This window comes from Pan troglodytes, chromosome 7 (genome assembly GCF_028858775.2).
Source record: "Pan troglodytes isolate AG18354 chromosome 7, NHGRI_mPanTro3-v2.0_pri, whole genome shotgun sequence".
Taxonomy (NCBI): Eukaryota; Metazoa; Chordata; class Mammalia; order Primates; family Hominidae; genus Pan; species Pan troglodytes.
Window position 1 is genome coordinate 37,379,307 of NC_072405.2, and position 27,705 is coordinate 37,407,011.

Below are 27,705 nucleotides of genomic sequence, written 5' to 3' on the forward strand. Positions count from 1 at the left end.
TGCTGTATTATAGAAATAAGGTGATCTTAGCATTGAGAATTCATAAAGCTGGAGTTAGCATCTGTCAATTTATTTTACTTATAATAGTGTCCCCAGTAATTTAAGAAATGTTGGAATAAATATTTTTTGAATTCAGATCTTTGTATTATATTTTGGAAAAACTCTTTGAAGTCTTCTTTTCATCAAAAATATTGAATAATTGTATAGGAGACTACTGAGATTTAACTTTCCTTTAATAAGGAGTATGGTCTAAGTAAGCTTTGTCCCAAAGGTTAAAAATACTTATTTTTGACTTTGTTTAGTAATTTATCCTCTCATTCTATCACCAGTACCTGATCCATAGTAGGCACTCAGTGGTTTTTTTTTTAACCTGAATTTGACCGTAGCTTCAATTTTCCTATCTGAAATGGTATAAATTAGTTATGATTGTGAAATGTTTGGCATATTTAGCATAGATCCTATAGTAGAATTATCTTTTTAGTCATCTACTTGTAAGTGATGTTTACAGAATTTTGTTTCAATGGAATTTTGTTTATATGCAATTAGGTAATAATGTTACAGCTGTACATTTTTCTTATCTGACCTGACTAGTAGAATTGGTATATTGGACAGAGCACTGGACTCAGAGTCAGAAGACCTATACCCAACTAACTTTGTTTAGGTCACAAACTCTCAGCTGTAACTTCATGTCTAAAATGAAATTTTTTGATAGCCAATATGTCATCTAAGACTTTTGCCATCTCTCATCCTGCTACTCTCTGATTATTTCCCAGCTCATGAACTTCACTACCTGAAAGAGAGGGAGATTTAAAATGCCGAAATTCAGATGTTTTTGTTCATGTGATATAGTTGAAATTAATAGGTTTGCTTAAGGTGAAGGTGAGATCCAGTATCCAAAATGAGACTATAGGTTATCCACTGATGTTGTCATCTATTCCTTTCCTTGCTCTCTTTATTATAGATAAGAGCAGAAGCCATTTATTGAATAATGAATCCTTATATGCTTGAGTCATTAAAGTGAAAGAATGAGACATTATTGTCCTGGAGACCTGACATTTACAATCTGCTCTGCTTTTCTCATCTAGAAATTTTTATTCTTTTTGAAAATTTCTTTAGAACTTGGCACACAGCAGATGAGAATTAAAATAATGTCTAACTTAAATTGCAACATTGTACATTTTCCTTTAGGTATTAGTTTCTACCTGGTGCTAAGTTCTAATTGTGCTAGTGACTTAGCCAGTTAGTTTTTTTCATGAAAATACCAGTATGTATTTATCACAAAATGTCATCATGAGAAAGAATTAAGTTAAAAATTGATGACATTAATATCAATAGGTGATATTCCTAATGTACTTTCAGAGTTGAACCTCAGAGACTTAGGGATTCTTATTTTCCTTGGCAGCAAGAATTAGTCACAGAATCACACGGAATTTTAATTAAAAACATATTGAGCATTTACCCTATGACTCCTATTTAGTCTTAATTTATGTTTTTTAACATTAATTTTAATTAATAAATGGCTTTATCTAATCCAGGAGTTGGTTATCTTTGGCTTAATTTTATGTTACCTGGCACAACTAGAAAGAGGATGTGGTTTATGCCAATAGTTGCAGAAGCACAGAAAGCCTTTCAAAATACTTAATAGTACAGAAGGTCACACAGTATGATTTTTGTTCTGTAAAAATGGAACTTTTTGTTATCCAAAATGACATATAAAATTCCTATCCTTAGTATGACGCATATTTTTTTCCTTGACTGCATGGGTAAATAAATACATATGCATAGACTGTAAAACCAGCAAAGTAAGCCTTACTCAAATGTTGGTATAAGATAAAAGTAAGGCTGGACATGGTGGTTCACACCTATAATTTCAGCTTTGGGAGGCCAAGGCAGAAGGATCACTTGAGGCCAAGAGTTTGAGACCAGCCTGGGCAACATAGCAAAACCCTATCTCTACAAAAAATTCAAAAAATATCTGGGCGTGGTGGCATACACCTGCATTCCTAGCTACTCAGGAGGCTGACGTGAGAGGATTGCTTGAGCCCAGGAGTTTGAGGTTACAGTGAGCTATGATTGCACCACTGCACCCCAACCTGGGCAACATAGTAAGATCGTATCTCAAAAATTAAAATGAAATTTTAAAAAAGTAAAAAATTATTCCATTCTTCATACATCAAGATAAATTTCAAATGAGTCAAAGAAGTGAATCCATATAAATAATAGAAGAAAACATGAGTGGTCCCTTCATATCCTGGCAATGGGAAAAATATTTCCTAACCGTGACCCAAAATCTAAAAACAATAAAGGAAAAGATTGATAAATATGATTACATAAATTAAAAGAAAAACTTTGGAGGGAGTAAAAGCTGAGCAAAGTAAAAGACAAATTGGAAAAAAAAATTGCAACTTTTATTATCCCTAATAAAGAGCTCTTAAAAGACCAATAACTCTATCTTTATTGGGCTAAAGATAGGAGAAAAAATGCAAGTGGTCCTTGAACATATGAAAATATGCTCAATCGGCCAGGCGCGGTGGCTCATGTCTGTAATCCCAGCACTTTGGGAGGCTGAGGCGGGCGGATCACGAGGCCAGGAGATCGAGAGCATCCTGGCTAACACAGTGAAACCCTGTCTCTACGAAAAATAGAAGAAAAAAAAAATTAGCCGGTCGTGGTGGCGGGCACCTGTAGTCCCAGCTACTCGGGAGGCTGAGGCAGGAGAATGGCATGAACCCAGGAGGCAGAGCTTGCAGTGAGCCGAGATCGTGCCACCGCACTCGAGCCTGGGTGACAGAGCGAGACTCCATCTCAAAAAAAAAAAAAAATGCTCAATCTAATTGATAGTAAGAGAAATTCAAATTAAAACTACATTGAGATACTATTCTTCACTTATTACATTGACAAAAATCCAAAAGTTTGGCAACGTTTTATATTGATTGGGCTATAGAGAAACAGACACTCTCATACGTTACTTGTAGAAATGCAAAATGAAACAACTTAATGGAAGGGAATTCGGCAATATCAAGGAAAATTACCTATGAGTTTACCCTTTGACTTGACGTTCCTACTTCTAGAAAATTATCTTAGGGCCAGTGGGTCACACCTGTAAATCCCAACCTTTTGGGAGGGCTGAGGTGAAAGAACCACTTGAGGCCAGGAGTTTGAGACTAGCCTAGGCAACATAGTGAGACCCCATCTCTATAAAAAATACAAAAAATTAGCAAGGCGTGGTAGGGCATGCCTGTAGTCCCAGCCACTCGGGAGGCTGAGGCAGGAGGATTGCTTGAGCCCAGGAGTTTGAAGCTGCAGTGAGCTATGATCACACTACTGCACTTCAGTCTGGGTGACAGAGAAAGACCCTATCTCAAGAAGAAAAAGAAGAATCTTAAAGATATACTGGCAAAAATATGAAAAGATAACAGCACTGTTTTTACTAATTTCAAAATACGGAAGATGACCTAAATGTCTATTTGTAGTAACTATGTCAATAAATTATAGCACATCCATGTATTGGATGTTGAAACCCATGTAGTGGAGTACTATGCAGCTAAAGAACAAAAAACTCTGTATACAGTGATCTCCAGGATATAACATTAAGTTTAAAACAAGGCAGAATCAACTGTATATAATACAAAGCTGTCATTTATGTATTTGCTTATAACTTATTTTAAAATGGAGGAATAAACCATAAAATAAATGGTTATCAATAAAAGAGAAACAACTTAGAAGAGAGGTAGAAGCTAGATTTCTCGGAAAATACTTTGTTTTGACCTGTAACTAAATTACATAATTATATATCAAAATTTAAAATCAGGGAAAAAATGGGGGGGAGGGGGGGAGGTGACCTTTAAAAAATAACTAAAATGAAACCTGTATATCAAAATAGTGCCTTAAACACCCAAGAATTATCTCAAATGTGTTTATAACACAGTGATTTCCTATACTTCCCAAGTGGGAAACAGCTTAAGAATAAAAAGAAACACCAAAAAAATCTTACACTGTTTCTACTAAATTTGGTATTATAGATACTGCTATTCAGGTACTATTTATATTTACATAGCTAGATAGGTATAGATATAGATGTAGGTACAGATAAAACAAATAGTCATATTAGAGTTATTAGGAACCAAGATTGTCAGTGCAAAGGAAAAGAGAAATATAAAATCAAAAGATTTAAATAAAACACTGTAGTCTTCTGTATGTTTGCATAGAGATGGAAATTTATCTTGATTTAAAAAAAAACAGCCTTCATGAGATACAATTCATCTATTTAAAGTGTACAATTTAATGCTTTTTAGTATATTCACAGAATTATGCAACCATAACCTCAGTCAATTTTAGAACATGTTTATCAGCTCCCTTCCCTTTTTGAGACAGGGTCTTGCTCTGTTGCCCAGGCTGGAGTTCAGTGGCATGATCATGGCTCACCGCAGCCTCAACCTCCTGGGCTCAGGTCTTTCTCCCATCTCAGCTTCCTGAGTAGCTGGGACTACAGGCATGTGCCACCATGCCTGGCTAATTTTTATATTTTTGTAGAGACAGAGTTTTGCCATGTTGCCTAGGCTGGTATTGAACTCCTGGGCTCAAGAGATCCACCTGCCTCAGTCTCCTACAGTGCTGGGATTATAGGCGTGACCCACCGCTACAGCCCCAATTTTAGTAACCATAAGATTGATCAGTGAATTCAGTGTCACCTTCTTGATTCACTTATTAAAAAATCCCCTATTAACCATCTACCTAATAGTTTTAGAGCATTGATTCTTAAATCTGGATGCATATTAGGATCACCCGAGGAGCTTTTAAAACTATCAGGGGGCTTCACCCCTGATGGACTGAATCTTAATCTCTGGGTGTAGAGCCTAGGCAGAGATATATTTTGAAAAGTTTCCAAGTGATTCTGAAGTGTAGGCTGGACTGAGAATCACTGTTTTGTTATCTATCGACGATTGTTTCCCAGTCATTTTTCCATAAGGAGTCACAAGTTGTTGTATTGAAATTTATTTCTTGTACATTAATCAGCTGGAATTCTTCTGTAAAGAACTTTCCCTCATCAACAATTTGGTTACCCTGAAATGTAACTCCCTCACAAATGTGTGGCAGCAGGGAGGGAGCTAATATGTAAGTAATTATGGAACTGAGAAGTGAATGCTATTATGACAAAAGGAGCACGTAGAGAAAAGAGGAAAACTACACCAAAGTGGTAACATTTTGGGTGCATTCAGATGAGGGATAGGAGTTCATGAGTTAGAGAATCTGAGAAAAGGCATTATAATGTTAGGAGCATTCTTACTTTGATTATTCAGAACTTGGTTATACTGTGCATTCTATAATTAAACAAGCACCGTGCTTAATTATACCGTAAGCGTTGGCATTCGGGCCTTATGTAGGAGATGTATCTGATTAGATTGGTCTGTTAGATAATAGCGGTAGGAGTGTGGATAATGGACAAGAAATCAATCAAGTATGTATTTTAACACATACTACATGCATATAATCAGGGGGAAATAAATGTAAAATAAAATGTAAAATATATTTAAGTTATAATATCTGTCTTCATAAATCTTAAGGCAGTAATAGCTTACATTTGAATAGGAATTTAATTACTATACAGTTACTGATTTTATTGATAATTATATGAAATTATTTTTATTTAATCTTCACAATTCTATACTGTAGGTATGTTATTATTTGCAGTTTATATATAAGAGCCTCAGAGAAAGGAAGTGACTAACCCATATGCAAATGGATTAGAGCAGGGGTCCCTAACCCCTGGGCTGTGGACCTCCACACAGTAGGAGGCAAGTGGCAGCAGAGCAAGCATTACTGCCTGAGCTCCACCTGCTGTGAGATCAGCAGCAGCATTAGATTCTCATAGGAGCTCGAACTCTTCATTTTCATCCCTAAACCACCCTCCCTACCCCCCACCCCGTTGGTGGAAAAATTGTCTTCCACGAAACTGGCCTCTGGTGCCAAAAAGGTTGGAGAACACTGGATTAGAGGAGGAATAGATGGAGGCCAGCTTAGGAAGCTATTAGAGTAACCTATGCATGACTGCTGAGGGTCTAAGCTATATTGTAAAAGCAAAAGGATAGAAAATGGATAAAAAGTGATAGATATCAGAAAAAAAATGGAAGAAAAACAATCTAACCTAGTCACACATTGAATGACAAAGCAGGAAATATGTAAGAGTTGAGCATAGTGATAGAGAGCCTCTGGGAGACAGTACCTGCCATTAGAAAATGCTTTCACTTTGGGCAAATCATTCAGCATCTCTGGGCCCCAGGTGCCACATTTATGAAGAGTTAAATATCATGATGAAGTAAAAAGACAGACTTCAGAGCCACACAGACTTAGGAATTAGTCACAGCTTCACTTTATGTTAATCTGTGGGAATTTCAGCTTTCTATAAAGTGGAGATGGTTATTATGAGAAGAGTTATGAGAATTATTTGAGATAATATGTGCAAATCACACAGTAGAATGCCTTTCTCATAACCATTGTTAGACCAGTGTTCTTTTTCCATCTAAGCTTCTTCTAGTTTAATGCTTTGACTGTGAAGTCACCTCAAGATTTCTGTGTTAGAGAGTTCAGTGGCACTAGAAATGGAGATTTGGGAGTCATCAATATATTAGGTACAGTTAAAGCCATGAGTGTGAATAAACTCTGGTTAAATATATCCATTTATACAGTTCCTGCATTTTTGCAGCGAAATGTGGCTGGAGAAAAACTTAAAACCCTGCTGACTGATCTCATTTTAAATTCATGACCGCTAACCTCAAGTGGGTCTTTAATTCTGCCAAGCAGAATTAATACTATACCTTTCTGGTTTATTTTTTCCCACTCTCCTGTAAGATTATTTCACACTTTCTTCTCTCTGTGCAAACTCCCCATCCTCATTCTCTTATGATGACCTTGCTCATCATGAAAGGAAATGAGGAAAATAAAGCAATCAGAGGAGACTGTCCACAAACTACCTACTTGCTACCATGTACACACACACACACACACACACACACACACACACAGTTTTCCTGCCTCTTAACATACCCAGAGCACTTCAATGATATGTATATTTCCTAGCGTGTGTCTTGGTGCATCATTCATATATACGTGCATTTTCTCCTTCTCTGACCTCATTCCACTGTGTATTCCACATATTTGACTTCTAAAATATTCAATTCCAAAAACATTTATTGTCACAAAGGACAATATTGTATGATTCCATTTATATGAAGTATCTGGAGTAGGCAAACCTATAGAGACAGAAAGTAGATAAATGTGTTACCTAGGGCTAGGGGAGGATAGGGGTGTTGGGTGGGAGATGTGATGGCTAAGGGGTATGTGTTTCTTTTTGGGGTGATGAAGATTTGTAAAATCAGTTGTGGAGGTGCTTGTACAACTTTGTGAATATGCTGAAAACTATTAAATTGTATGCCTTAAATAAGTGAAGTTTTTGATATATGAATTATATCAAGCTGCTTTAAAAAAAGGCATTTATTCAGTGCACTGTTAGAAGCTTCACATATACTTACCCTCCATATTTAATCCTCACTGCAGACCTGGTTTTTCCTTTTTCTAATGAGGCAGTCAAGGCTCAAAGAGGTTGAATAACTAACTTCCTAAGACCACAGAGCTAACAAGTGTCCCAGTCACATGTGGATGTTTAGCCAGTGCTATTCACAGATTTGAGTTCTTATTAACTAAGAAGAATGTTATTTTAATTTGGGTATATACTGATGGTTTTTAATTTGTGGACTTGGGCTTCGTTAACTCTAAAGTCTGATGTCCCTAGATTAATATATGTTACAACCTTCCATTTGTTTAAGAGCATATGGGGATTATAACAGGGAAAAGATGAAACAAGAATGGCAAAATGGTTGTTAATTGTTGAAGCTGGTATGTAGGGGGTTGTGGGTTTATTATATTTGGGTGGGTTTAAAATTTTTATAATTAAAAAGGATTTTGTTGTTTTTAAAAAGAGGACCTGACTAGATTTTAATGGATAAAATATATAATTGACTAATATTTATTCATTTTTTAAATAAAGCATTTGCTGTGTGTTAGCACTAACCTAGGCTTACCTTAAGTAGTTTACATATTCTCAAGGGGAAAAAAAGTCATCTATAGTGTATGTCTGAAATATCTGCATATGCAAATAATGTGATTCTACAATGCTCAAACGTGATTCTGCAAACCTAACTGTCCATTTGTTCATTCATTCAATGAAGTACTTACGGGCTGTGAGGCAAAGTGCTAGGGATAGAAAGAACAGATACATTTAAGGGTGAGAAGAGTGAAAGGAGTAGATCTGAAGAGAAGGTTTTTGTCAGAAGTGTTGAAGGCTTCATGGCCTAGGAGAGTGACTTCTAATGTACTCTTTCCTTACTAATCTTTCAGCATTTTGGGCTACATATTCCTTTATCTTTGGAAACAGGTGTGTCTCTGGAGCATTAGTGTATGTGACTGGGACACAAAAGAATAAGACCTGGCTATTGCACCTATTCTAGTCTCAAGGGAGGAAGGTAAAATAAGCCTCCAAATCTCCTTATAGGTTTTTCAACCCAACTAAGCAAGAAGGAAAGAGAAGCAACAACTTGGAAAAAAGCTTTGACTGGATGCAGGAATAAATGTGAGAATACCTAGCAGTGATAGGTAGAAGCAATAGAATATAGTGGTTAATAGTACCAGCCTGGGGGCCAAATTTGTGTGGAAAGGTTACTGATTGCTATAATTTTTAATCGAAGTGGCTGAATGATGACCCTGTATTTGGGTGTATCCAGGAACATGCAAATTAAATGCTAATGAAGGCAAATGAATACCTCTGTTTGTGTTTGTAATTAAAACTATTGTGTGTTTTATTTTTCTTATGGATAAGTATATTGAATGTGTTTTTGTTATTAAATTCTGTCCATGGTCATCTTCAGTGAGCAATATAAAACAAAATCATTAGTAAAGCCTAGAACCCTCTGAAATTATATAGAAAATATTTTGTTTTTGTTGTTTTAACCCCTGTCAGTCTCCAAAACAGCTTTAAAAAATTAATCCAAAATATTCTCCCGGGCAAGGAATCAGCATTAAAAATTTTAGCTTGAGAGTATCTCTTTCCCCCAAATTTAAGCATCTAAAAATGAGGTCTTAGAATAAAAGTGTGTCTTCATGAACAAAAATAGCATCACAACCACAATACTATAACGAACCAAAATTATATCATAGTTTTAAATTTGGTATCACTGCTGTTAACCTGACATGTATATAATCTGAATTAGAGACGTGCATCTCTAGTAACCAAGTGGATTTTATTCAAGGATGCTATACATCCTGGGAGAACTAGCATGGAAGAGACAAATCAGCTTGTAAAGCGATTTCTAGAACATTGCTTGAGGTTTCTGTAATTTAATTTTCTTGGTCTTCACTGCATTTTGGAATTCTTCCCAGGACAGTTTATTAGTACATAGACTTTGGTTTCAGTCTCTTTCCTTTCTCCTCTTTACTTTTAATTTTTTCAGTGAAGGTTAAGACTAACAGTTCCAGAAACTAAATTCTATATTTAACTGCAGTCTGGGTGTGGTTCAGACAACTGCAGTGCAACTTGCCTAGTGTTTTGCCAGTCATCAAAACCCTGACCTGCAAAGAACATTCCTTTTCCTAGTCTTCTGACTCTGAACTATGCTGAGTGATGATATGATGATCTGCAGTAATACTTTCATATGTGTAAATAAAGACAAAAGAGACTCATAGGTTCAAGCTTCAAGTGACTGTGGAAGATCAGTTTCTTCTGTGTTCTTTTATAGCAATCTCTGAATAATATTAACCTGCCCTATTTTCCTAGTGTCACTTCCTGTTATTCTTTTATTACCTTTATTAACCACAGTGAGATTTTAAAAATATTTACCCAGGAAGCTCTCTCCACTTCTGCTCTCATTTCATGAAGCTATGTTTTCATTTAGTATATTTTTTCTTCTTGTTTGCTTTATATAATTTGAGGCTTTCTTGTCATTTAAAAATGAAGAAATAACTTCTAGTAGGATTTTCCGCCTATTAAAAAAACACTCTACTTCTTGAAGAGAATCCTGTTACTTTGCAAAATGCAAAAATAATCATGTTTTTCTTCCTTAGCAGTATCCTCAGTTTGTTATGGCATTGTGATAGTGATGCTATTTTGTTTATATCCTTCATTATTTTGTATAATGTTCCAATATTTATATCACTTATGCAGAAATCTATGGAGTTAGAGACCCTTTTAATGTCAGTAAGATTACACCTAGCCAGAGAAATAATTAGAGCAGAAATAAATCCTTTCTAATATTGCTCTTCTGAAACATTAAAACCTATCTGGATGTTTCTTTGGACAGCAGCTTGTGTCATGTGAACAATAAGTGACTTTTGCTCTTGTTGTACAAAAAAATATAAATTGCATCTACTGACCACTGATTCCATTTAAGCAGTCCAGGTGTAAGCTGAGAGCCCTCGTTTGATTTCATTTACCTATATTTGGTCACCATTACTGCAAAGAATAAGGAAGTGACCCTAAAGATCATCTAGTTCAGTTTGTTGTTTAGATCAAGAACCTGTAATTCAAAGAGACTAATTAACTTGGTTACATTCACAAAATAAATGAGATTAAGTTGCTTATTTTGAGAACTTACGGTTACGGGAACCATAAAATATGATTTGAAGAATAATTCTACTCATTGAACTTCTCAGCCCTTTATCTTCCTTAACTTTTATGTGGTAAACATTTATTGACGGTTGCTAAGGTTTAGACTAAGAATTGGGACACAGAGATGAGGAAGACAAAAGTCCTTATTTCATTTAACCCAAATTTCTTCTCTTTGTACTTCTTGTTTCTCTTAGGCCCCCTTATTATTATTATTACTATTATTATCTTTTTTTTTGCTTTTGTTCCTAAACTCCTTTCTGTATCTTCCTCTTCCTTACCTTCTGGTACTTTAGTTTGCCAAAAAGACTTCTGTTTCTTTCTTTTTCTTTTCTTTTACACTTACTTCTTTTAAGCACACCCTCTACCCTCCAACTCTGTTGTTAGTTTTGTTGATTATAATGTAAAACTGAAGTATATGCTTTAGCGTATCTTATATTTTCTGAATAAAGTATTAGGTTCCAGTTTTTTTTTTTTTTCATGTAAAAAGCAAATTGGTCAATACCTTTTGTTTTTTTGAGACGGAGTTTTGCTTTTGTTGCCCAGGCTGGAGTACAATGGCGTGATCTCAGCTCACCGCAACATCCGCCTCCCAGGTTCAAGTGATTCTCCTGCCTCAGCCTCCCAAGAAGCTGGGATTACAGGCATGTGCCACCCCAGGCCCAGCTAATTTTGTATTTTTATTAGAGATGGGGTTTCTCTATGTTGGTCAGGCTAGTCTCGAACTCCCAACCTCAGGTGATCCGCCTGCCTCGGCCTCCCAAACTGCTGGGATTACAGGTGTGAGCCACAACGCCCGGCCGGTCAATAACCTATTTTTAAAATCAATTAGTAAATGTTATGTAATTTCTTAAAATGTCCTTCAAGTTATTAAAATTATATCACTCTATGATTCTAAATAATTTCCTGTTTTTGCGTAGAGCCTTTGTTTTCTCTGAGATTCTGTGGCTTTGGATAAGAAATTATTTCCCACCCTAGAATTAAATCTTTGGAAAATAACTGATTCTTAGTATAACAACATGAACAGACTAACTTCAAAAAACAAAATCACGTCCATAACTAAGCTCTGGCAGAAGAGCAGTTCTTCAGGACTGTGTTTTAATGCATATTCTCATGATCTATCTTAATACTTTGTTTAGCAATCAGCTTGGATTGTGGTTCCCTCAGTTTTTATGGTTATGCATTATAGAAATGAAATATCTTGAGGTTGCTGCAATCTGAAAATGGAAAGAAATTATTGTTCACCTACCTTTTTATCAGTCTAGGTAGTTAGAATTACTTCCTTCTTCCTTATAAATGAGAAAACTAAAAACTCACCTTCCTACTGCTTAGAAGAAATCACCTTCTCTTATTTTTCAGTTTATCTCTAAAACTTGTTTCAGTGCCTTACAGTTGCAAAAAGAACTTACATTTCATTTTCTTCTTTATTATGTTGCTGCTGAATTGAGCGAACTAGCTGAGGATATCTTCTTCATATCTCATATCAAAGAGCCCATGTGTCTAACCAAGATGGTGGTTATATTTGGATAGGAAATTCAGCGAATGTTTCTCCAGCTTCTTTACATTCAACTCTGATAGCTTTGTAGCAAGTGGCTAAGTCAGTGATGATGAATTTATTAAGTAGAATATCATTGTAAGATGACACATATGGCCTATGTAAATTTGAAGAAAATATAAATGAAATAATGTTAAGCAAAAGAAGAAACAGTATATTATTATAATAATGTAAAAAGCCATAAATATCCAAAGATAAATATTGAGAGAAGTAATTTACCTTATATATTTAATAGTCTGTACATTTTTTTCTTGTCATTTTTTTTTTTTTTCTGATGACATAGTGGTTAAAAACACAGACTTTGGAGTTAGAACAACTGGTGCTCCAGGCCCTACCCTCTTACTCACCAGCTATGTGTCCTTATGGAAATTGCTTGTTATAAATGACTTTAATAACCATACCTATCTAATAGGAGTACTTTGGTATGGCTTTAGGAACATACCTTTTCTAATAGTGTTGCTCCTCAACACTGTGCCCCGTGCTGAGGAGTGTGGAAAGATTAGCTCCTAGCCCTGGCAGGCTCAGTCCATTGGAGGAGTCAGGTTAAAAATGTCATGCAAGAGATGTGTACCAAGTACAATAAGGACACAGGAGAGTGGTGCAAGGAAAGGAAACCCTGAGGTGACAGTGGAGTGGGGTCCTGGAGAGCAGTACAGTTTCAATGAGGTGAGAAGAGGAAGAATGACATGGCCAGTAGTGGGAGCAGCATGTGCAAAGGCACAGAGGCTGGAAAAATGAGGCTGCTGAGTGTCTGCTCAGTTGGGTGGGAAATGAGGCTGAGTGAGTAGGTTGCAGCCAGATTGGGAATGACCTTACATTGCGACATTTGCAACATCTGTCTTTCTCAAAGCATCCTATTTGTATCTGTGTGAAGTAAGTTCTTTTAATAACCAAAAAACATTTTTCTTCATCAGTTTTTGGGGTTGTTGGTGCCACTTTTCTTCCAGATATAAAACAGAAGTAATAACTCTTTGATGCCAATGATTCAAACTTTTTTGGGGGTGGGAGGAGGGGGGTGGATTTTCTGTTAATATTTGTAAAACATCCTGGGAATTAAAAAATTGAAACTGTTTTGAAAAATCTTTCTAGCCTTCTTTAAGACAGAAGCCTAAGTAAGATTCTCCTTTCTACATGATCAAGGAAACATCTTGAAATTCCAGTCATTTTCAATTAGAAAAAAAAAAAAATCTTTTGATCAATTTTTTTTTCCCTGCTGATTTGTGTTACACAGGTACATTGTTAACAAAAATTATAAAATTCAGTTTTTCTTTAACTGACTTCTATTATAAAGGTGCATTGCTAGGATGAAAATTTGGGCAATATCTTTGCCAGAATGAATTATTTCACCATCTGCTAAGTAAAGTTTACTTGGTATTTCAGTGGTGCAGTTTTTATGCTCCTTTGGGCTAGGGTTTGGTTATACTCGGCTGGTCTATAGGCTGGCATAGTGCTGTATGTAAAGTCTGATATTACAGAGTGTCACTTGAACTTGACTGAATATTTAAGAAGATCCTATAACTTTAACAAAATTAGAAAATGTTACCACCCTCTTTCCCCCACCGTACATGTTAGACTCAAGGTGGGAGATACGGTAGTGCAGTATTTTCTAATTTTGTTAAAATCGTAAGGCATTCAAATCAATTCGATGATTGATAATAATAATCAAAAGATTTAAAGTGATCCAATCAAAATGACTCAAAAAACAGGAAAATTACTTTTGAATGCCTCAGTGTTGTTTTCCTTAGAACATTATATCATTCTCATCCATTAAAAAAACATTTTGTGGGAGCAGAGTTGAGTCCTTTAAAATGTGATGTTTGTCCTGGCCTATAATGAATGAGGATGTAAAACGTGCACTCTGCCCTCCCTTAGGCTGTTTTGCCACCACCGCAACCCCTGGCAAGCTGGTCTTTCTTCCTCTCTCTTCTGAGTCATTGCTGTTCTAAGAGAACATGCTGGAAGAATACACTATAAATTTTGGGATTAATTATGCCGGAAGTTGTATTTTAAAAGAAGTTTATCCTCTTTTATACTCCTTATGGAATGACTCGGGTGGAACATAATGAACTACACCTCCTGTATCTCTCTACAAATAGAAGGCAGTTCTTAACATTTAAATAGACAGCAGGAGCCTGGACATGACCTCATTTCAATCCATTAGACTATTTGAGGAAAAAACAACAAAATTTTCCCACTTATTGACAGGTAAAGTTATCCCAATCCATTTCTCATAGCCAGTAAGAAGATGAACTGTGCTTAAATGCATTTTAAAATTGGCAAATTATACTTCCTGGTTCCTTTTTGGTCAAACAGAAATAGCCAGAAGAGAAATTATCATGATGTTTTTGAGGCAGATTAAAATTTTTCTCTATCCTCATAGAGATGCTTTGCTAGCAGTTTCGTTTTGTACAAATGGCATACCCCTTATTTCTCTAGTCCCCAAGCCAATTAAACAGGGCAAAAGACCCCATGTTCCTCATACAATGTTCTGTGGCCGCAGTTTACAAATAAATGAAGCACAGTTAGGTAAATACTGGTGTTGTATATAATGAGTGACCAATTAAGTATATGATTCATCCCAGAGCAGAATTCTAGGCATCATATTATAAACATTAATACCAAGGGAGATCAACTTATAGACGAATTGGAAAATCTTCACAGAAAACTAGTGAGCCTTCAAAAACTCAAGCAAATATTTATTGAGCTTCTACTTTGTACCAATCATTGTAATAGATAACTGGGCAATACAGTAATTAACAAGACAAATGTGGTTCTGGCCTTAATGGCATTAAGAAATCATTATTGTTATACTAAACATTCACAACATGTACAGAGGCTTATATATGTGTTTGGTGTTTGAAGATCTCAGTTGGTAGGATCTGAACTTGTTGGTGAATATCCAAGTTTGGTTGAGGAAACTTGAATGGACTGTGTTAGTTTAGTGGTAGGAGGCATCTAAAAGTGGTCTTAGAGTATACTTTGAAAACCTAGGAGTCCTGATTATAGTAGTGTCTCATCCAAATATTCTATTTAATTGGTTCCTACTTTGACACGTCGTCCATGAAATTAAAAGGCCAGATTAAGCTATGTTTCTGTCCTTCTTGACATTATTATGTAATTATCATCATCTTACTAGGTTTGTCATCAAAATATTTTTGCTCTGCAGTGTGACTGTGAAGAAATTTATTTAGCTTGTATACAATTGGTAAGATAACTTTCCAGCTCTGTCAGTATTAATATAAGTAGCACAATTTTTGGTCAAATGTTATCAGAATTAATTTGGCTTTTCAAAAGGCAATTGAGGGCCAGGCACGGTGGCTCACACCTGTAATCCCAGCACTTTGGGAGGCCAAGGCAGGTAGATGACCGGAGGTCAGGAGTTTGAGACCAGCCTGGCCAACATGGTGAAACCCTGTCTCTACTAAAAATACAGAAAAATAGCCAGGCATGGTGGTGCATGCCTGTAATCCCAGCTACTTGGGAGGCTGAGGCAGGAGAATCACTTGAACCCGGGAGGCGGAAGTTGCCATGAGCTGAGATTGCGCCATTGTACTCCAGCCTGGGCAACAGAGTGAGACTCCATCTCAAAATAAAATAAATAAATAAATAAATAAACAAAGGCAATTGAGGACTCATTTATCTATATCCTGATAGTTTGATTGACTCCCACCTAAAACAGCAGCAAACCTAAGAAAAAAGAAGTAAAAGTCTAGGTTTAAGAAAAAGTAGTAAGTACCCATGTGTACAAAGTATTGTGTTTCTCCCTCCGCCTTCAGAGACATATCAAGATAATCCCAGACCAATGCACCTCTGATTCTTAAAAGAATCTATGCTATTCTCCATGCTTGATTTGCTGCTTGTTGAGAGAAAGAATTTGGATTGATCCCTGGGAGGACCAGTTCTCATTTTAGATACAGACAATAGCCTTTTAGCCAGAGGTAGTCATTTTGCAGAAGCGTAGTATTGATCATAAGAAAAACCATGCAAAAAAAACAATGGATTGATCCTTATCAATCCTGTTCTGTTGATCTCCATGTTATAATAATTATTGGTCAGTCGTGTCAGGTTTGTAAGTGACCAGTTTATAATTCAGCACTTTTAAAAAAAAGAATAGGCTCCCTGCCTTGGGACACCTTGTACACCAGGAATAAGAAACTTAATTCTAGGTCACCTTACAAACCTCTTTGGTAAACCTACCTCCTACCAGTGAAGGCTGACAAAACTGAGAAAGCAAGATGCAGCTGCCATCTAGCTAAAGTGGAGCAAATGCAGGAAGGAGTATACTACTGCCATTGCCCTAGGAGTTTGTGAACTGGTTAAGTGCAGTTTACTCAAATAGTAGATGGGACTTAGGTACCACGGTTTCCGCTGTTATGACCTTAGTTGTCACTCACATTTGGTCGTTTCATTAGGAAACTAGGAAATCCACAGACTAGCAAAACCAAACACTGCCCTCTTGTGCATGTTCTTTTTCTTCATTATTTAAATAAAATGGAGGGCTAAGCAAATACTTGCTAAATTCAGCGGTAGTCAAAAGACATGTTTCAGGAGAAATACTGTTCCTCAGTTTTTCTTTAAGTTGGTTCGAATTTGTCAGTTTTACTGTTTTTGTGTGACACCTCTAGAAAATTATCTCCATCTTTTCATGGTCTTCATAGACATGATTAAAAGATAATGTACATTAAAAGGAAAACCAATTGTTACATAGTAATAAGACTCACACCAAACCTCTAATATGGTAAGCACTTCATTTAGGGCTGCATGTTTTAGGACAAGTGATAGCCTGTATTGTTTCAAAAGCTCAGTAATAGGATAAAGTGTACTAAAAACTCACCTTCTAAATCCAGTGTTATGCTTGACAACCTGTTTATCAATTGGCAAGTGGGGTCTAGTGGCAATTAGCATGCTGCAAGTAAATGAAACATTTAAACATAGAGTCTTTGCAGTGAAGGGCCTGGGGAAAGGAAAACTTTATGTTAGGGCACATTTCATACATGGTGTCCATAATTCTTATTCTCATGTATGGATTTTTTTTCTTTTTTAAACAAGTAAAGAAAAGCATCCTACCATCCTGATAATGATTTGGAAGCTTTGTTTTCTGCTAGTGCCTGAAGAGGCACTAACTCTTCTAAGATAGGTTAACTGTGCAGTAGACAGACTTTTAATAGCGTTGATGTTCTGTTTCAAGTGAGAAGTCCCAGGGTTTATTTAATTCTCCTCTACTCAGGAAAAAAGGAAGGTCAGTGTTATGGTTGTGTCTCCAGAGCAATTAGATTTCCTTTCCCAAAGAGGAAAAGGCAAGGCTAGATGAGATGTAACTGTGGTCCTTGGGCTATCATGAGTTTCTTTCTGATACCATCACATCTTTGCTTCCAGGAACTCTTGTGAAATTAACAGGAACTTGGTCTAGGTGATTCATTGATACAGAGATTTTCATTACATATGTTAGATGAAGTCCGAAACAATACCATGTCTTAGCTGAGTAGTGGCTGTTCCTGAGCCAGTGAACTAATAAGTCAGGAAACCTGAGTTATAAGTCATGTGACCTTGAGCAAGTCAGTTCTTTCTGGCTCCTCATTTGCAAAGTTCATGTCCTCCCCTGCAGAATAAAGAAGCTTTCAGCTTAAAGGTCTTTGATTCTTTGTCAGATCGACTCTGTTACATCTAAATCCAGGTGTAATGAACTGTGTTATGCGATTCCATAGGCATTTGTAAATTAGGCTTCAAGAATTCACTTTCTCATGTGAATCACTTCCTAGGCCAGTACTAATTTTTCCGTTTAGTACTCTTCTCTTTTCATGGGCTATTCTATTTTAAAACCTTAAGATGCTGCAAAGTCATGAAAACTTACAGAAACTCATGTATATTTTAGCTTGTGCTCACACTTTCTGAAAGGTTGACATGGACAGAGCCATTATTTATTTTATTAAGTCTGTGGAGTTAAAAATAAGCTCATCTGTAAAAAATACATTAGTAAAGAACATCTTTTATTTGTTATACCTCAGTGTGTTTGCAAAACAAACTTTTAAAATGCAAATTGGTTTGTTGCTAAAAGTTAGCATTAAGATAGGCTAAAGTTTATTATTTAAGAATAATTTTAATCTAATTCCATTTTGCTGATACTTTAAGACAGCAAACTTTATTTTCAAATAATGCTTTTCCAAATTATAAAATTAGCACGTGCTTAATATATAAAATTGAGGGATACACAAGAAAATATAAAGAAAATTAAAATACCTCTTAATACTACCATCCAAAGATAGTAATTGTTAACATTTGGCATATTTCATTTTAGTCATTTTTCTGTGTATTATGTATACATCTACATATCTTTTTAAACAAAAGATGGTTATGCCAGATATGTAGTTTTATACTTTCTCACTTATATGATCTTTGAAAACATGATTTTCATTGACTAAATCCATTTTAAGAATATCCTCTTATTTAGTACCCAGTCCCTGGTGGTTGGATATGTAAATTGTTTTGTTTATTTCCAGAGATCATTTACCACATAGATACTCTCAAATAGGAGATGGGACTTAGGTTCTAAGTATGTTTAAAGCCAGTTTTTTTCCTTCTTCTGAAAGAGTAATCTTTCTTCTAAAAGCAGGCCTTTCCTGCCCACTGCCCAGTAAGTTTACTTGGTGATGAAGAAATACACACTGAATTGCAGTTAGTGGGAAATGTCTGGCAATCCTAAAACCTTATTTTGGATAACTGAAATGATGAGGTTTGAATATCTCTTTAGCAGAGATAGTTCACATGAAGGCACAGAAGAACATGTTCATTTACATGGCATTATCCCTTGCTTGGAGAGTCAGTCTCTGTCTTTTCTATATGTTCACGCAGACACAAAAGGAGGAATTATTTGGCTGCAATTTTTATAGACTTCAGTGTTATTGAAATGAAAGTGGTTCAAGGACATTTCCATTTGTTACTAGCTTATGGTTTCTCATCTCTTATAAATTATTTTGCCACTTTTCATTTTAATTCTTTGCTGTCATTGTCTGGCAAAAGATCATTTCGTTTCTCCCTGTGAAGACATTCACTGATCACTCAGCCGACAGTGTCCTTTGTAAAAGTGTAGTGCCCTCCGGATTTATTTTGTCATTTTTTTATTGCTACCTGTGGACTTTTGTTTATGCTTCTTTTCTGTTTTGTCTTAGAAAATGTTTAGGGCTATATACATTTCATATGGACTAGAAGTATGTTTTGAGCTCCAGAGTTTCATTTCAGAAACAGGTCCCCTTTAGAGTCCAATAGCCAAGTTCTCCTACAGTTTATCCACTTGGTAACAGAAATTTCTAGTCCTTCAAAATAATCTAAAATGCTGGAAGGTTAATAACAGTGTGTACTGTTCCTAGGGCTGTCTTGAATGCATTTTATCACCATTCCAAAGCATCTCTTGAATCTCACCTTTCCTTTCTATGTCCAGGCCTCAGCCTATTTGAGGCCTTCTCCACAGCCATCATCACAGCTGCCTAACTGGCTTCTGCCTCTAATATCAGCAGAGATATTGCCCTACAAAAATAAGTTTGATCTTAGAATACCTCTGCTTTAAATTACAGCTCCCAGTTGCCTAGAAAGTTAACTCCATACCCTTTAAAATCTGGACCCAACCTTTCACAACCCCCGTCATACACTGTGTATTCTAGCCACACTAAACTCCTTCCCATTTTTGGAACATTTTAAGCTCTTTCATGACTCTTTCACTGCCTTTGTACATGGTGGTGTTTCCTCTGCCTGACAGCATTTCCCTGTACCCGCCCTCTCTGCCCTGAAAACCCTTGCTCTTTCTTTAAGACCCTGCCCAAGTATACACTCCTCTCTGCTACTGCAGTACTGTATTCATAAAACGAATACAATTTCTTTTACAGTACTTTATAATAGCTTCTTTACATACCTGTATCTCCTGGTGACTACTTGGGGAAGCTTTGTCTGGTTCACCTTTGCCACCATTTAGCCAATTGCCCGGTATAAACTAGGACTCAACATTATTAGGTGATTAAAATGAATGATTAATTCAGTATATTCAAAATCAAAGTTATTAGATCTATTTCCCGACTTCGTTGGCAGCTCATTTTGGTTATATATAGCTCAGAAATAAACACAAATATCAAAAATAAACACAAATAAAAATATCTTAGGCCAAAACCACCAAATGTACTTAGAGAAGATAATTGTACAAAATGGTGAAATCCTCACTTTCTCCTGAGATAGTCTGGGTTTTACCAAAAGTCTTAACTGAAACCACTGTTTTCTGTTTTCACCTTTGTTTCCTTTTCCCATTCATTTATTCCCTAATGTATTCATTTATTCAACCATCTGTTGATTAGATACTTACTGTCTATTATATGCCAAGCATATTTTTTTGGGCTTAAATACCTCCTTTTGTGAGTAGATAGAAACTATAGCCATCTTCCTCTTGATGCTTCCTTTTTTCTGAGCAACTACTATGTCCTCCTTGTCAGAGCACATGTGAAAAAGACTCAGAGGATTTTAGTTGACATTAAATTCAGATATGTACATAATGTAGTGTGGTCCTAGGGTGGCCACATAATTTATTGTCCAAAGCGGGACACTCTGGGGGATTAAGATGGGATTTGTTAATAATCCAAGATAACAGCACTATCTCAGGCAAACCAGGGTGTATGACCACCCTTATGTAAGCCCTATAGTGTAATCAGATCACATCACTAGTTGCCTTCTGTTTTTCAAGTATGGCTTAAGTTTTTATGCCTTCATATTTTCATCTTTACTGTTAATGTTGCCTTTGCCTCTCCAATGCCTGCAGCCTGTGCACCCCTCAGAAGCCTGCCTAATTCAATGAGCTTTCCCAGATCAGCCCAGTCCACAGAGATATCACTCTTTTCTGAATTTAACGTTGTTTTATACTTAATTAGAAGATAGATGCATTTTGTCAGTTATGTTTTGGCTCCTTTTATTATTTAGCTTTTTTATATCTTCTTCTCGAACCATAATCAAGGCCCATATTTTGAAATTACTCATACCCCTCAAGTACAATGCCTTATGCATAGTCATGTAATACATAGTTGTTTGCTATTTTATTTCCTGGTCTACCTTTATCTTCAAAAAACTCTTCTACTTATATCAATATTGTGTGTCTTTTCTCACAAAAAAGTTTTAAGAGTTTTGCAGTAAAAAATCTTATTACTTTTTAAACTTAAATATTTACCATGAGGTACTATAAATGTCATTTTATCAGTTTAGATTATACTGTATATCTTGAATTAATATTTTTTAAACATTGAAACATTACAGAAATAGAGAAAGAAGAAAGTTGTGCTAACAGTCCTTTGTATACACCTCCAGCTAGAGTAGCATGTTTCAATGACAATTCATATTTTTTAATAGGCCTACATTTTTTAATTACAAAAATAACAGGTCTTTAATAGAGAAGAAAGGATTAATTAGTTACCAGGCTTAGAGATTTAAAACCATATTGAATCAATTCTTATTTTCTTTAGCCTTTGATTTGGAGAAAGTTACTGATTTCCTTTTTTACTCTGGTCTTCTTTATTTTATATGGTTAGATCCTAAAAATACAGATTAATTTTAATCTTTAATTAAATTTAATTAATTTTAAACCTTCTTAACTCAGTACAAAAAATTATGTATACCATGAATAATTGCGAATTCTAGTTTAGCTTCCAGAGATAGCATGGCTTTATCTATTTGTTACAAGAACAGAAATCATAATCCTAATGTTTTCTAGCTGGTCCAAATACACTTTCCAAACATAAATAGTTACAGAATTGTATTGATCATTAAACGAGTTCTTAAATATTGTACTGTCTCCCCCAAGTTCTCTTCTTACAAAGTAATTTATAAAAATAGCATGTGTTTATTTCAGAAATTCAACAGAGAAGCATATAAGGCAGAATGTCAATTTTTTTTAAATTTTTTCTTATTTCTCCAAGAAAAAGTGAAAATCATTCTTAATTGCCACCAGTATTTTCCTGTTTTTGCCCCCATCCCCAACACTCTTGCTTCTTGGAGATAGTCATTGCTAACCCCTTAGTACGTATCCTTCAAGATCCGTTTTGCAATACCTCTTTGCCTTCTCTTGTTAGCAGTTCATTTACTGTGAGATCCATTTCTTTTGGAGGCCCCCACACTGGGTTGGTGGTGCCTTTGTCTATCATTATTGACTCGCCAACACTATCATTAGTGGGGAGCGCGTGTGAGGATGATTCAGACTTGTACCCTGGCATCAGGTGGTTTTCAGTGTAGTAGAAGACAGATGTATACAGTGATAACTATAATACAAGATGAAAGATATGTAAGAGAGGAACAGATGAAGTGTGGTGGGATTCATAGGGCAAAAAAAATACCTTTGATTGGCCAAGAAGTGATATTTGAGCTGTACCCTGAAAGATGGATAAGATTTGCACTGCGGGGTGGGGGAGGCAAAAAGCTGATATACTTGCAAGAGAAAGGCACAGAGATGCAAGGAGTTTACAGTTATTCCATTTTCCTGGGCGGTAGCATGCATATATGGGAGTAGCAGATAAAGATGTAGAGGTTGTTTGGGGGGGGACTTTGAACACCTCTATAATAAACCTTTGAGAATTTCTGAACAGGATAGTGACTAGAGATGTGCTTTAGGAATATTAATCAGGCATTGGAGGGGGTACAGTGTCATCACAGGCTTTGCAGTCACTTGGAAGAAAAGTTGTCACAATGAGGTGCACTGGCCAAAGAGCTATTGCTTAAAAGGAACCCGTAGGTCTTAGCAACTACTGTATCCCATCAAATCTAAGAAGGCCTTGATTATATTCAGAGAAGGACTGTGTGGTAGATAGAGCTCCCTCTCCCCTCTCCCCTCTCCCCTCCCCCCTCCCCCCTCTCCCCTCTCCCCTCTCCCCTCTCCCCTCTCCCCTCTTTCCACGGTCTCCCTCTGATGCTGAGCCGAAGCTGGACGGTACTGCTGCCATCTCAGCTCACTGCAACCTCCCCGCCCGATTCTCCTGCCTCAGCCTGCCGAGTGCCTGCGATTGCAGGCGTGCGCCGCCACGCCTGACTGGTTTTCGTATTTTTTTGGTGGAGACGGGGTTTCGATGTGTCGGCTGGGCTGGTCTCCAGCTCCTAACCGCGAGTGATCCGCCAGCCTCGGCCTCCCGAGGTGCCGGGATTGCAGACGGAGTCTCGTTAACTCAGTGCTCAATGGCGCCCAGGCTGGAGTGCAGTGGCGTGATCTCGGCTCGCTACAACCACCTCCCAGCCGCCTGCCTTGGCCTCCCTAAGTGCCGAGATTGCAGCCTCTGCCTGGCAGCCACCCCGTCTGGGAAGTGAGGAGCGTCTCCGCCTGACTGCCCATCGTCTGGGATGTGAGGAGCCCCTCTGCCTGGCTGCCCAGTCTGGAAAGTGAGGAGCGTCTCTGCCCGGCCGCCATCCCATCTAGGAAGTGAGGAGCGCCTCTTCCCGGCCGCCATCACATCTGGGAAGTGAGGAGCGTCTCTGCCCGGCCGCCCATCGTCTGAGATGTGGGGAGCACCTCTGCCCTGCCGCCCCGTCCGGGATGTGAGGAGTGTCTCTGCCCGGCCGCCCTGTCTGAGAAGTGAGGAGACCCTCTGCCTGGCAACCGCCCCATCTGAGAAGTGAGGAGCCCCTCCGCCTGGCAGCCACCCCGTCTGAGAAGTGAGGAGCGTCCTCCCTCCTCGTCTGGGAGGGAGGTGGGGGGGTCAGCCCCCCACCCAGCCAGCCGCCCCGTCCGGGAGGTGAGGGGCACCTCTGCCCGGCCGCCCCTACCGGGAAGTGAGGAGCCCCTCTGCCCGGCCAGCCGCCTCGTCCGGGAGGGAGGTGGGGGGGTCAGCCCCCTGCCTGGCCAGCCGCCCCGTCCGGGAGGCGAGGGGTGCCTCTGCCTGGCCGCCCCTACTGGGAAGTGAGGAGCCCCTCTGCCCGGCCAGCCGCCCCGTCCGGGAGGGAGGTGGGGGGGTCAGCCCCCTGCCCGGCCAGCCGCCCCGTCCGGGAGGGAGGTGGGGGGATCAGCCCCCTGCCTGGCCAGCCGCCCCGTCCGGGAGGGAGGTGGGGGGATCAGCCCCCTGCCCGGCCAGCCGCCCTGTCCAGGAGGTGGGGGGGGCGCCTCTGCCCGGCCGCCCCTACTGGGAAGTGAGGAGCTCCTCTGCCCGGCCAGCCGCTCTGTCTGGGAGGGAGGTGGGGGGGTCAGCCCCCGGCCTGGCCAGCCGCCCCGTCCGGGAGGGAGGTGGGGGGGTTAGCCCCCCGCCTGGCCAGCCGCCCCATCCGGGAGGTGAGGGGCGCCTCTGCCCGGCCGCCCCTTCTGGGAAGTGAGGAGCCCCTCTGCCCGGCCAGCCGCCCCGTCCGGGAGGGAGGTGGGGGGGTCAGCCCCCCGCCCGGCCAGCCGCCCCGTCCGGGAGGGAGGTGGGGGGGTCAGCCCCCCGCCCGGCCAGCCGCCCCGTCCGGGAGGGAGGTGGGGGGGTCAGCCCCCCGCCCGGCCAGCCGCCCCGTCCGGGAGGGAGGTGGGGGGGTCAGCCCCCCGCCCGGCCAGCCGCCCCGTCCGGGAGGGAGGTGGGGGGTCAGCCCCCCACCCGGCCAGCCGCCCCGTCCGGGAGGGAGGTGGGGGGGTCAGCCCCCCGCCCGGCCAGCCGCCCCATCGGGGAAGTGAGGGGCGCCTCTGCCCGGCCGCCCCTACCGGGAAGTGAGGAGCCCCTCTGCCCGGCCAGCCGCCCCCTCCGGGAGGGAGGTGGGGGGGTCAGCCCCCCGCCGGGCCAGCCGCCCCATCGGGGAAGTGAGGGGCGCCTCTGCCCGGCCGCCCCTACTGGGAAGTGAGGAGCCCCTCTGCCCGGCCAGCCGCCCTGTCCGGGAGGGAGGTGGGGGATCAGCCCCCCACCCGGCCAGCCGCCCCGTCCAGGAGGGAGGTGGGGGGGGGTCAGCCCCCCGCCCGGCCAGCCGCCCCGTCCGGGAGGTGAGGGGCGCTTCTGCCCGGCCGCCCCTACTGGGAAGTGAGGAGCTCCTCTGCCTGGCCACCACCCCATCTGGGAGGTGTACTCAACAGCTCATTGAGAACGGGCCATGAAGACAATGGCGGTTTTGTGGAATAGAAAGGGGGGAAAGGTGGGGAAAAGATTGAGAAATCGGATGGTTGCTGTGTCTGTGTAGAAAGAGGTAGACATGGGAGACTTTTCATTTTGTTCTGTACTAAGAAAAATTCTTCTGCCTTGGGATCCTGTTGATCTGTGACCTTACCCCCAACACTGTGCTCTCTGAAACATGTGCTGTATCCACTCAGGGTTGAATGGATTAAGGGCGGTGCAAGATGTGCTTTGTTAAACAGATGCTTGAAGGCAGCATGTTCGTTAAGAGTCATCACCACTCCTTAATCTCAAGTACCCAGGGACACAAACACTGCGGAAGGCCGCAGGGTCCTCTGCCTAGGAAAACCAGAGAACTTTGTTCACTTGTTTATCTGCTGACCTTCCCTCCACTATTGTCCTGTGACCCTGCCAAATCCCCCTCTGCGAGAAACACCCAAGAATGATCAATAAAAAAGAAAAAAAAAAAGACTACTTTAAAAAAAAAAAAAAAAAAAAAGAAGGCCTTGATTGTAAGACACACCTTATTTGATGTACCAGTAAGGGAGACAAAACACCACCAATTATAAAATGTATCCTGACTTCGGAGATCACAATAATGAAGAAATATGTATTATAAAAACAGTGAAGTAAGATCACTGTATGGGCACAGGGAAAAGATGAGATATGCAGGAAAGAAAGGAGAGTTGAGAAAATGAAAGGAAGGGGAATGAGGTCAAAGACAAAAGCGGAGAAGTTGACCTTGAAGAGGAGGAGAATGCATGCATCTTCCTCTGCCATAAGATGAATGAGTAATGCTCAGAATAGTGTACAAGTTGAGAAGCCAAGCAATTAACTCATATTAAATAATCTCCATCTTCATAAGAGAGAAAGCAAGGTCATCTGCAAAAAGTGACAGTGGTCAGTTTGAGGGCTTGGGGTAAGAGAGTGTAAAGTTTTCAGGTAAGTGGGGCAGGAGATGGGATATGAAAGGCAATTGGTTAGAAAAGACCAGTAGAATTCCCAACAGAAATGAGGGTCCCAGTTAAGGTTGAAAAATGTGGATTTATGAAAAAAACCAATTGGCCCTATTTTATGACTTTGTCCAGGAACACTTGGTCCCCTGAGAGAAGGATGGAAGAAAATAAATGGAAGTTGCTTTCTGCAGGGTAGGAGATTGGCTGGACAGGTATGGTGGAAGGACAGAAAAGCTAAACAATCGAGTTTCTCCTAAGGGAAGTTGCTGATTTCGCATGCCATGGAGTTCAGGCTAAGAAATGAGAGGTGAAGCCCAAAGAGGAAAGATAAACAGAGATTGTTTTTGTTTTTGTAACTGGTGGGTGGGGGGATTAAGCAGTTAGAGATAATAAAGAAAGTGAAGAACAAATTATTTTGAAGAGGAGGCATAGGTAAATACAAAGTTGACTGGGGAATTTCAGAATTCAAGATCATGGAGGTAGAATTCCAAGGGTTAAGCCTTGAAGATAAAGTGTTGTCTTTCTAGAAAACAGATGGGAGTATATCTCTGTGTATCTTGGAAACCTCTAAGGCACCCCGTTTATTTCAGTATGAAGTCTTCTTAAGGAACAGACAAGGGTCTTCACAAGCTGGCCCCATCCCACCTTTCCAGGCCAGTAGCTCATCATTGCTTTGTACAAGCCCCATGTTCTAGCCACATTTAACTCTTCTCTATGCCCAGAGTCCTCAAAAGCTTTTATCTACCATTTTGCCTTTGCACATGCTGTTCCCTTTTATATAAAACGCTCTTCCTCCTCTTCTCTGCCTTGCAACCTCCTGTGCATTCTCTAGACCTAACTCAGATGGCACTCCTCAGTGACGCCTTTCCAGGCTCCTGCCAACAACACCGAACACGCCTTCATCCGTGCTGCCTCAGTGCTCTGTCCATACATCCTATGGCATTTCACCACAGGATATTGACTTACACGTCTCTCTGTAGTAGACTGTGAACACTTCAGAGTCAGAAACTATATCATCTTTCTTTACCCACAGTGACAAGCACATATTAGGTACTTAGTATCTGCCTTTCGTTTTTGTATATTTTGTGTAAATGAACTCATCCAGTACATCTCAGAAGTTATGACCTGTGCATTTAGGTCACCTGGAAATCTTGTTAAAATTCAGATTCTGATTTAGTAAGTCTGAGGTGGGGTCTGAGATTCTGCCATTCTAACTGGCTCCTAGGTGACAGCCATGCTGTTAGTTCTCAGAGTTAATCCGAAGCATCTCAGCCTAAGTAAATAGGCATAGGGCAGAGACAAAAGCCATTAGAAATGTGAAAGTGAAGCAATTATGAGGGTAGTGACTTGGAAAAATCCTCCGTATGAACACTGGAGTCCCAGAAATGATAGGAGAAAATCATGCAGGAAGAGATGCTCAAATAAAGTAGAAGACCATGGTGGAGGGTGGTAGTTGACGAGACTGGG

The 27,705-nt window shown here is 39.6% G+C and overlaps 1 protein-coding gene across 50 annotated transcripts in view; it reads left to right on the forward strand.

The window, feature by feature from the left end:
• Positions 1-27,705, forward strand: part of HMBOX1 (homeobox containing 1) — a 166,146-nt gene that overhangs the window by 129,151 nt on the left and 9,290 nt on the right. The window lies entirely within an intron of this gene.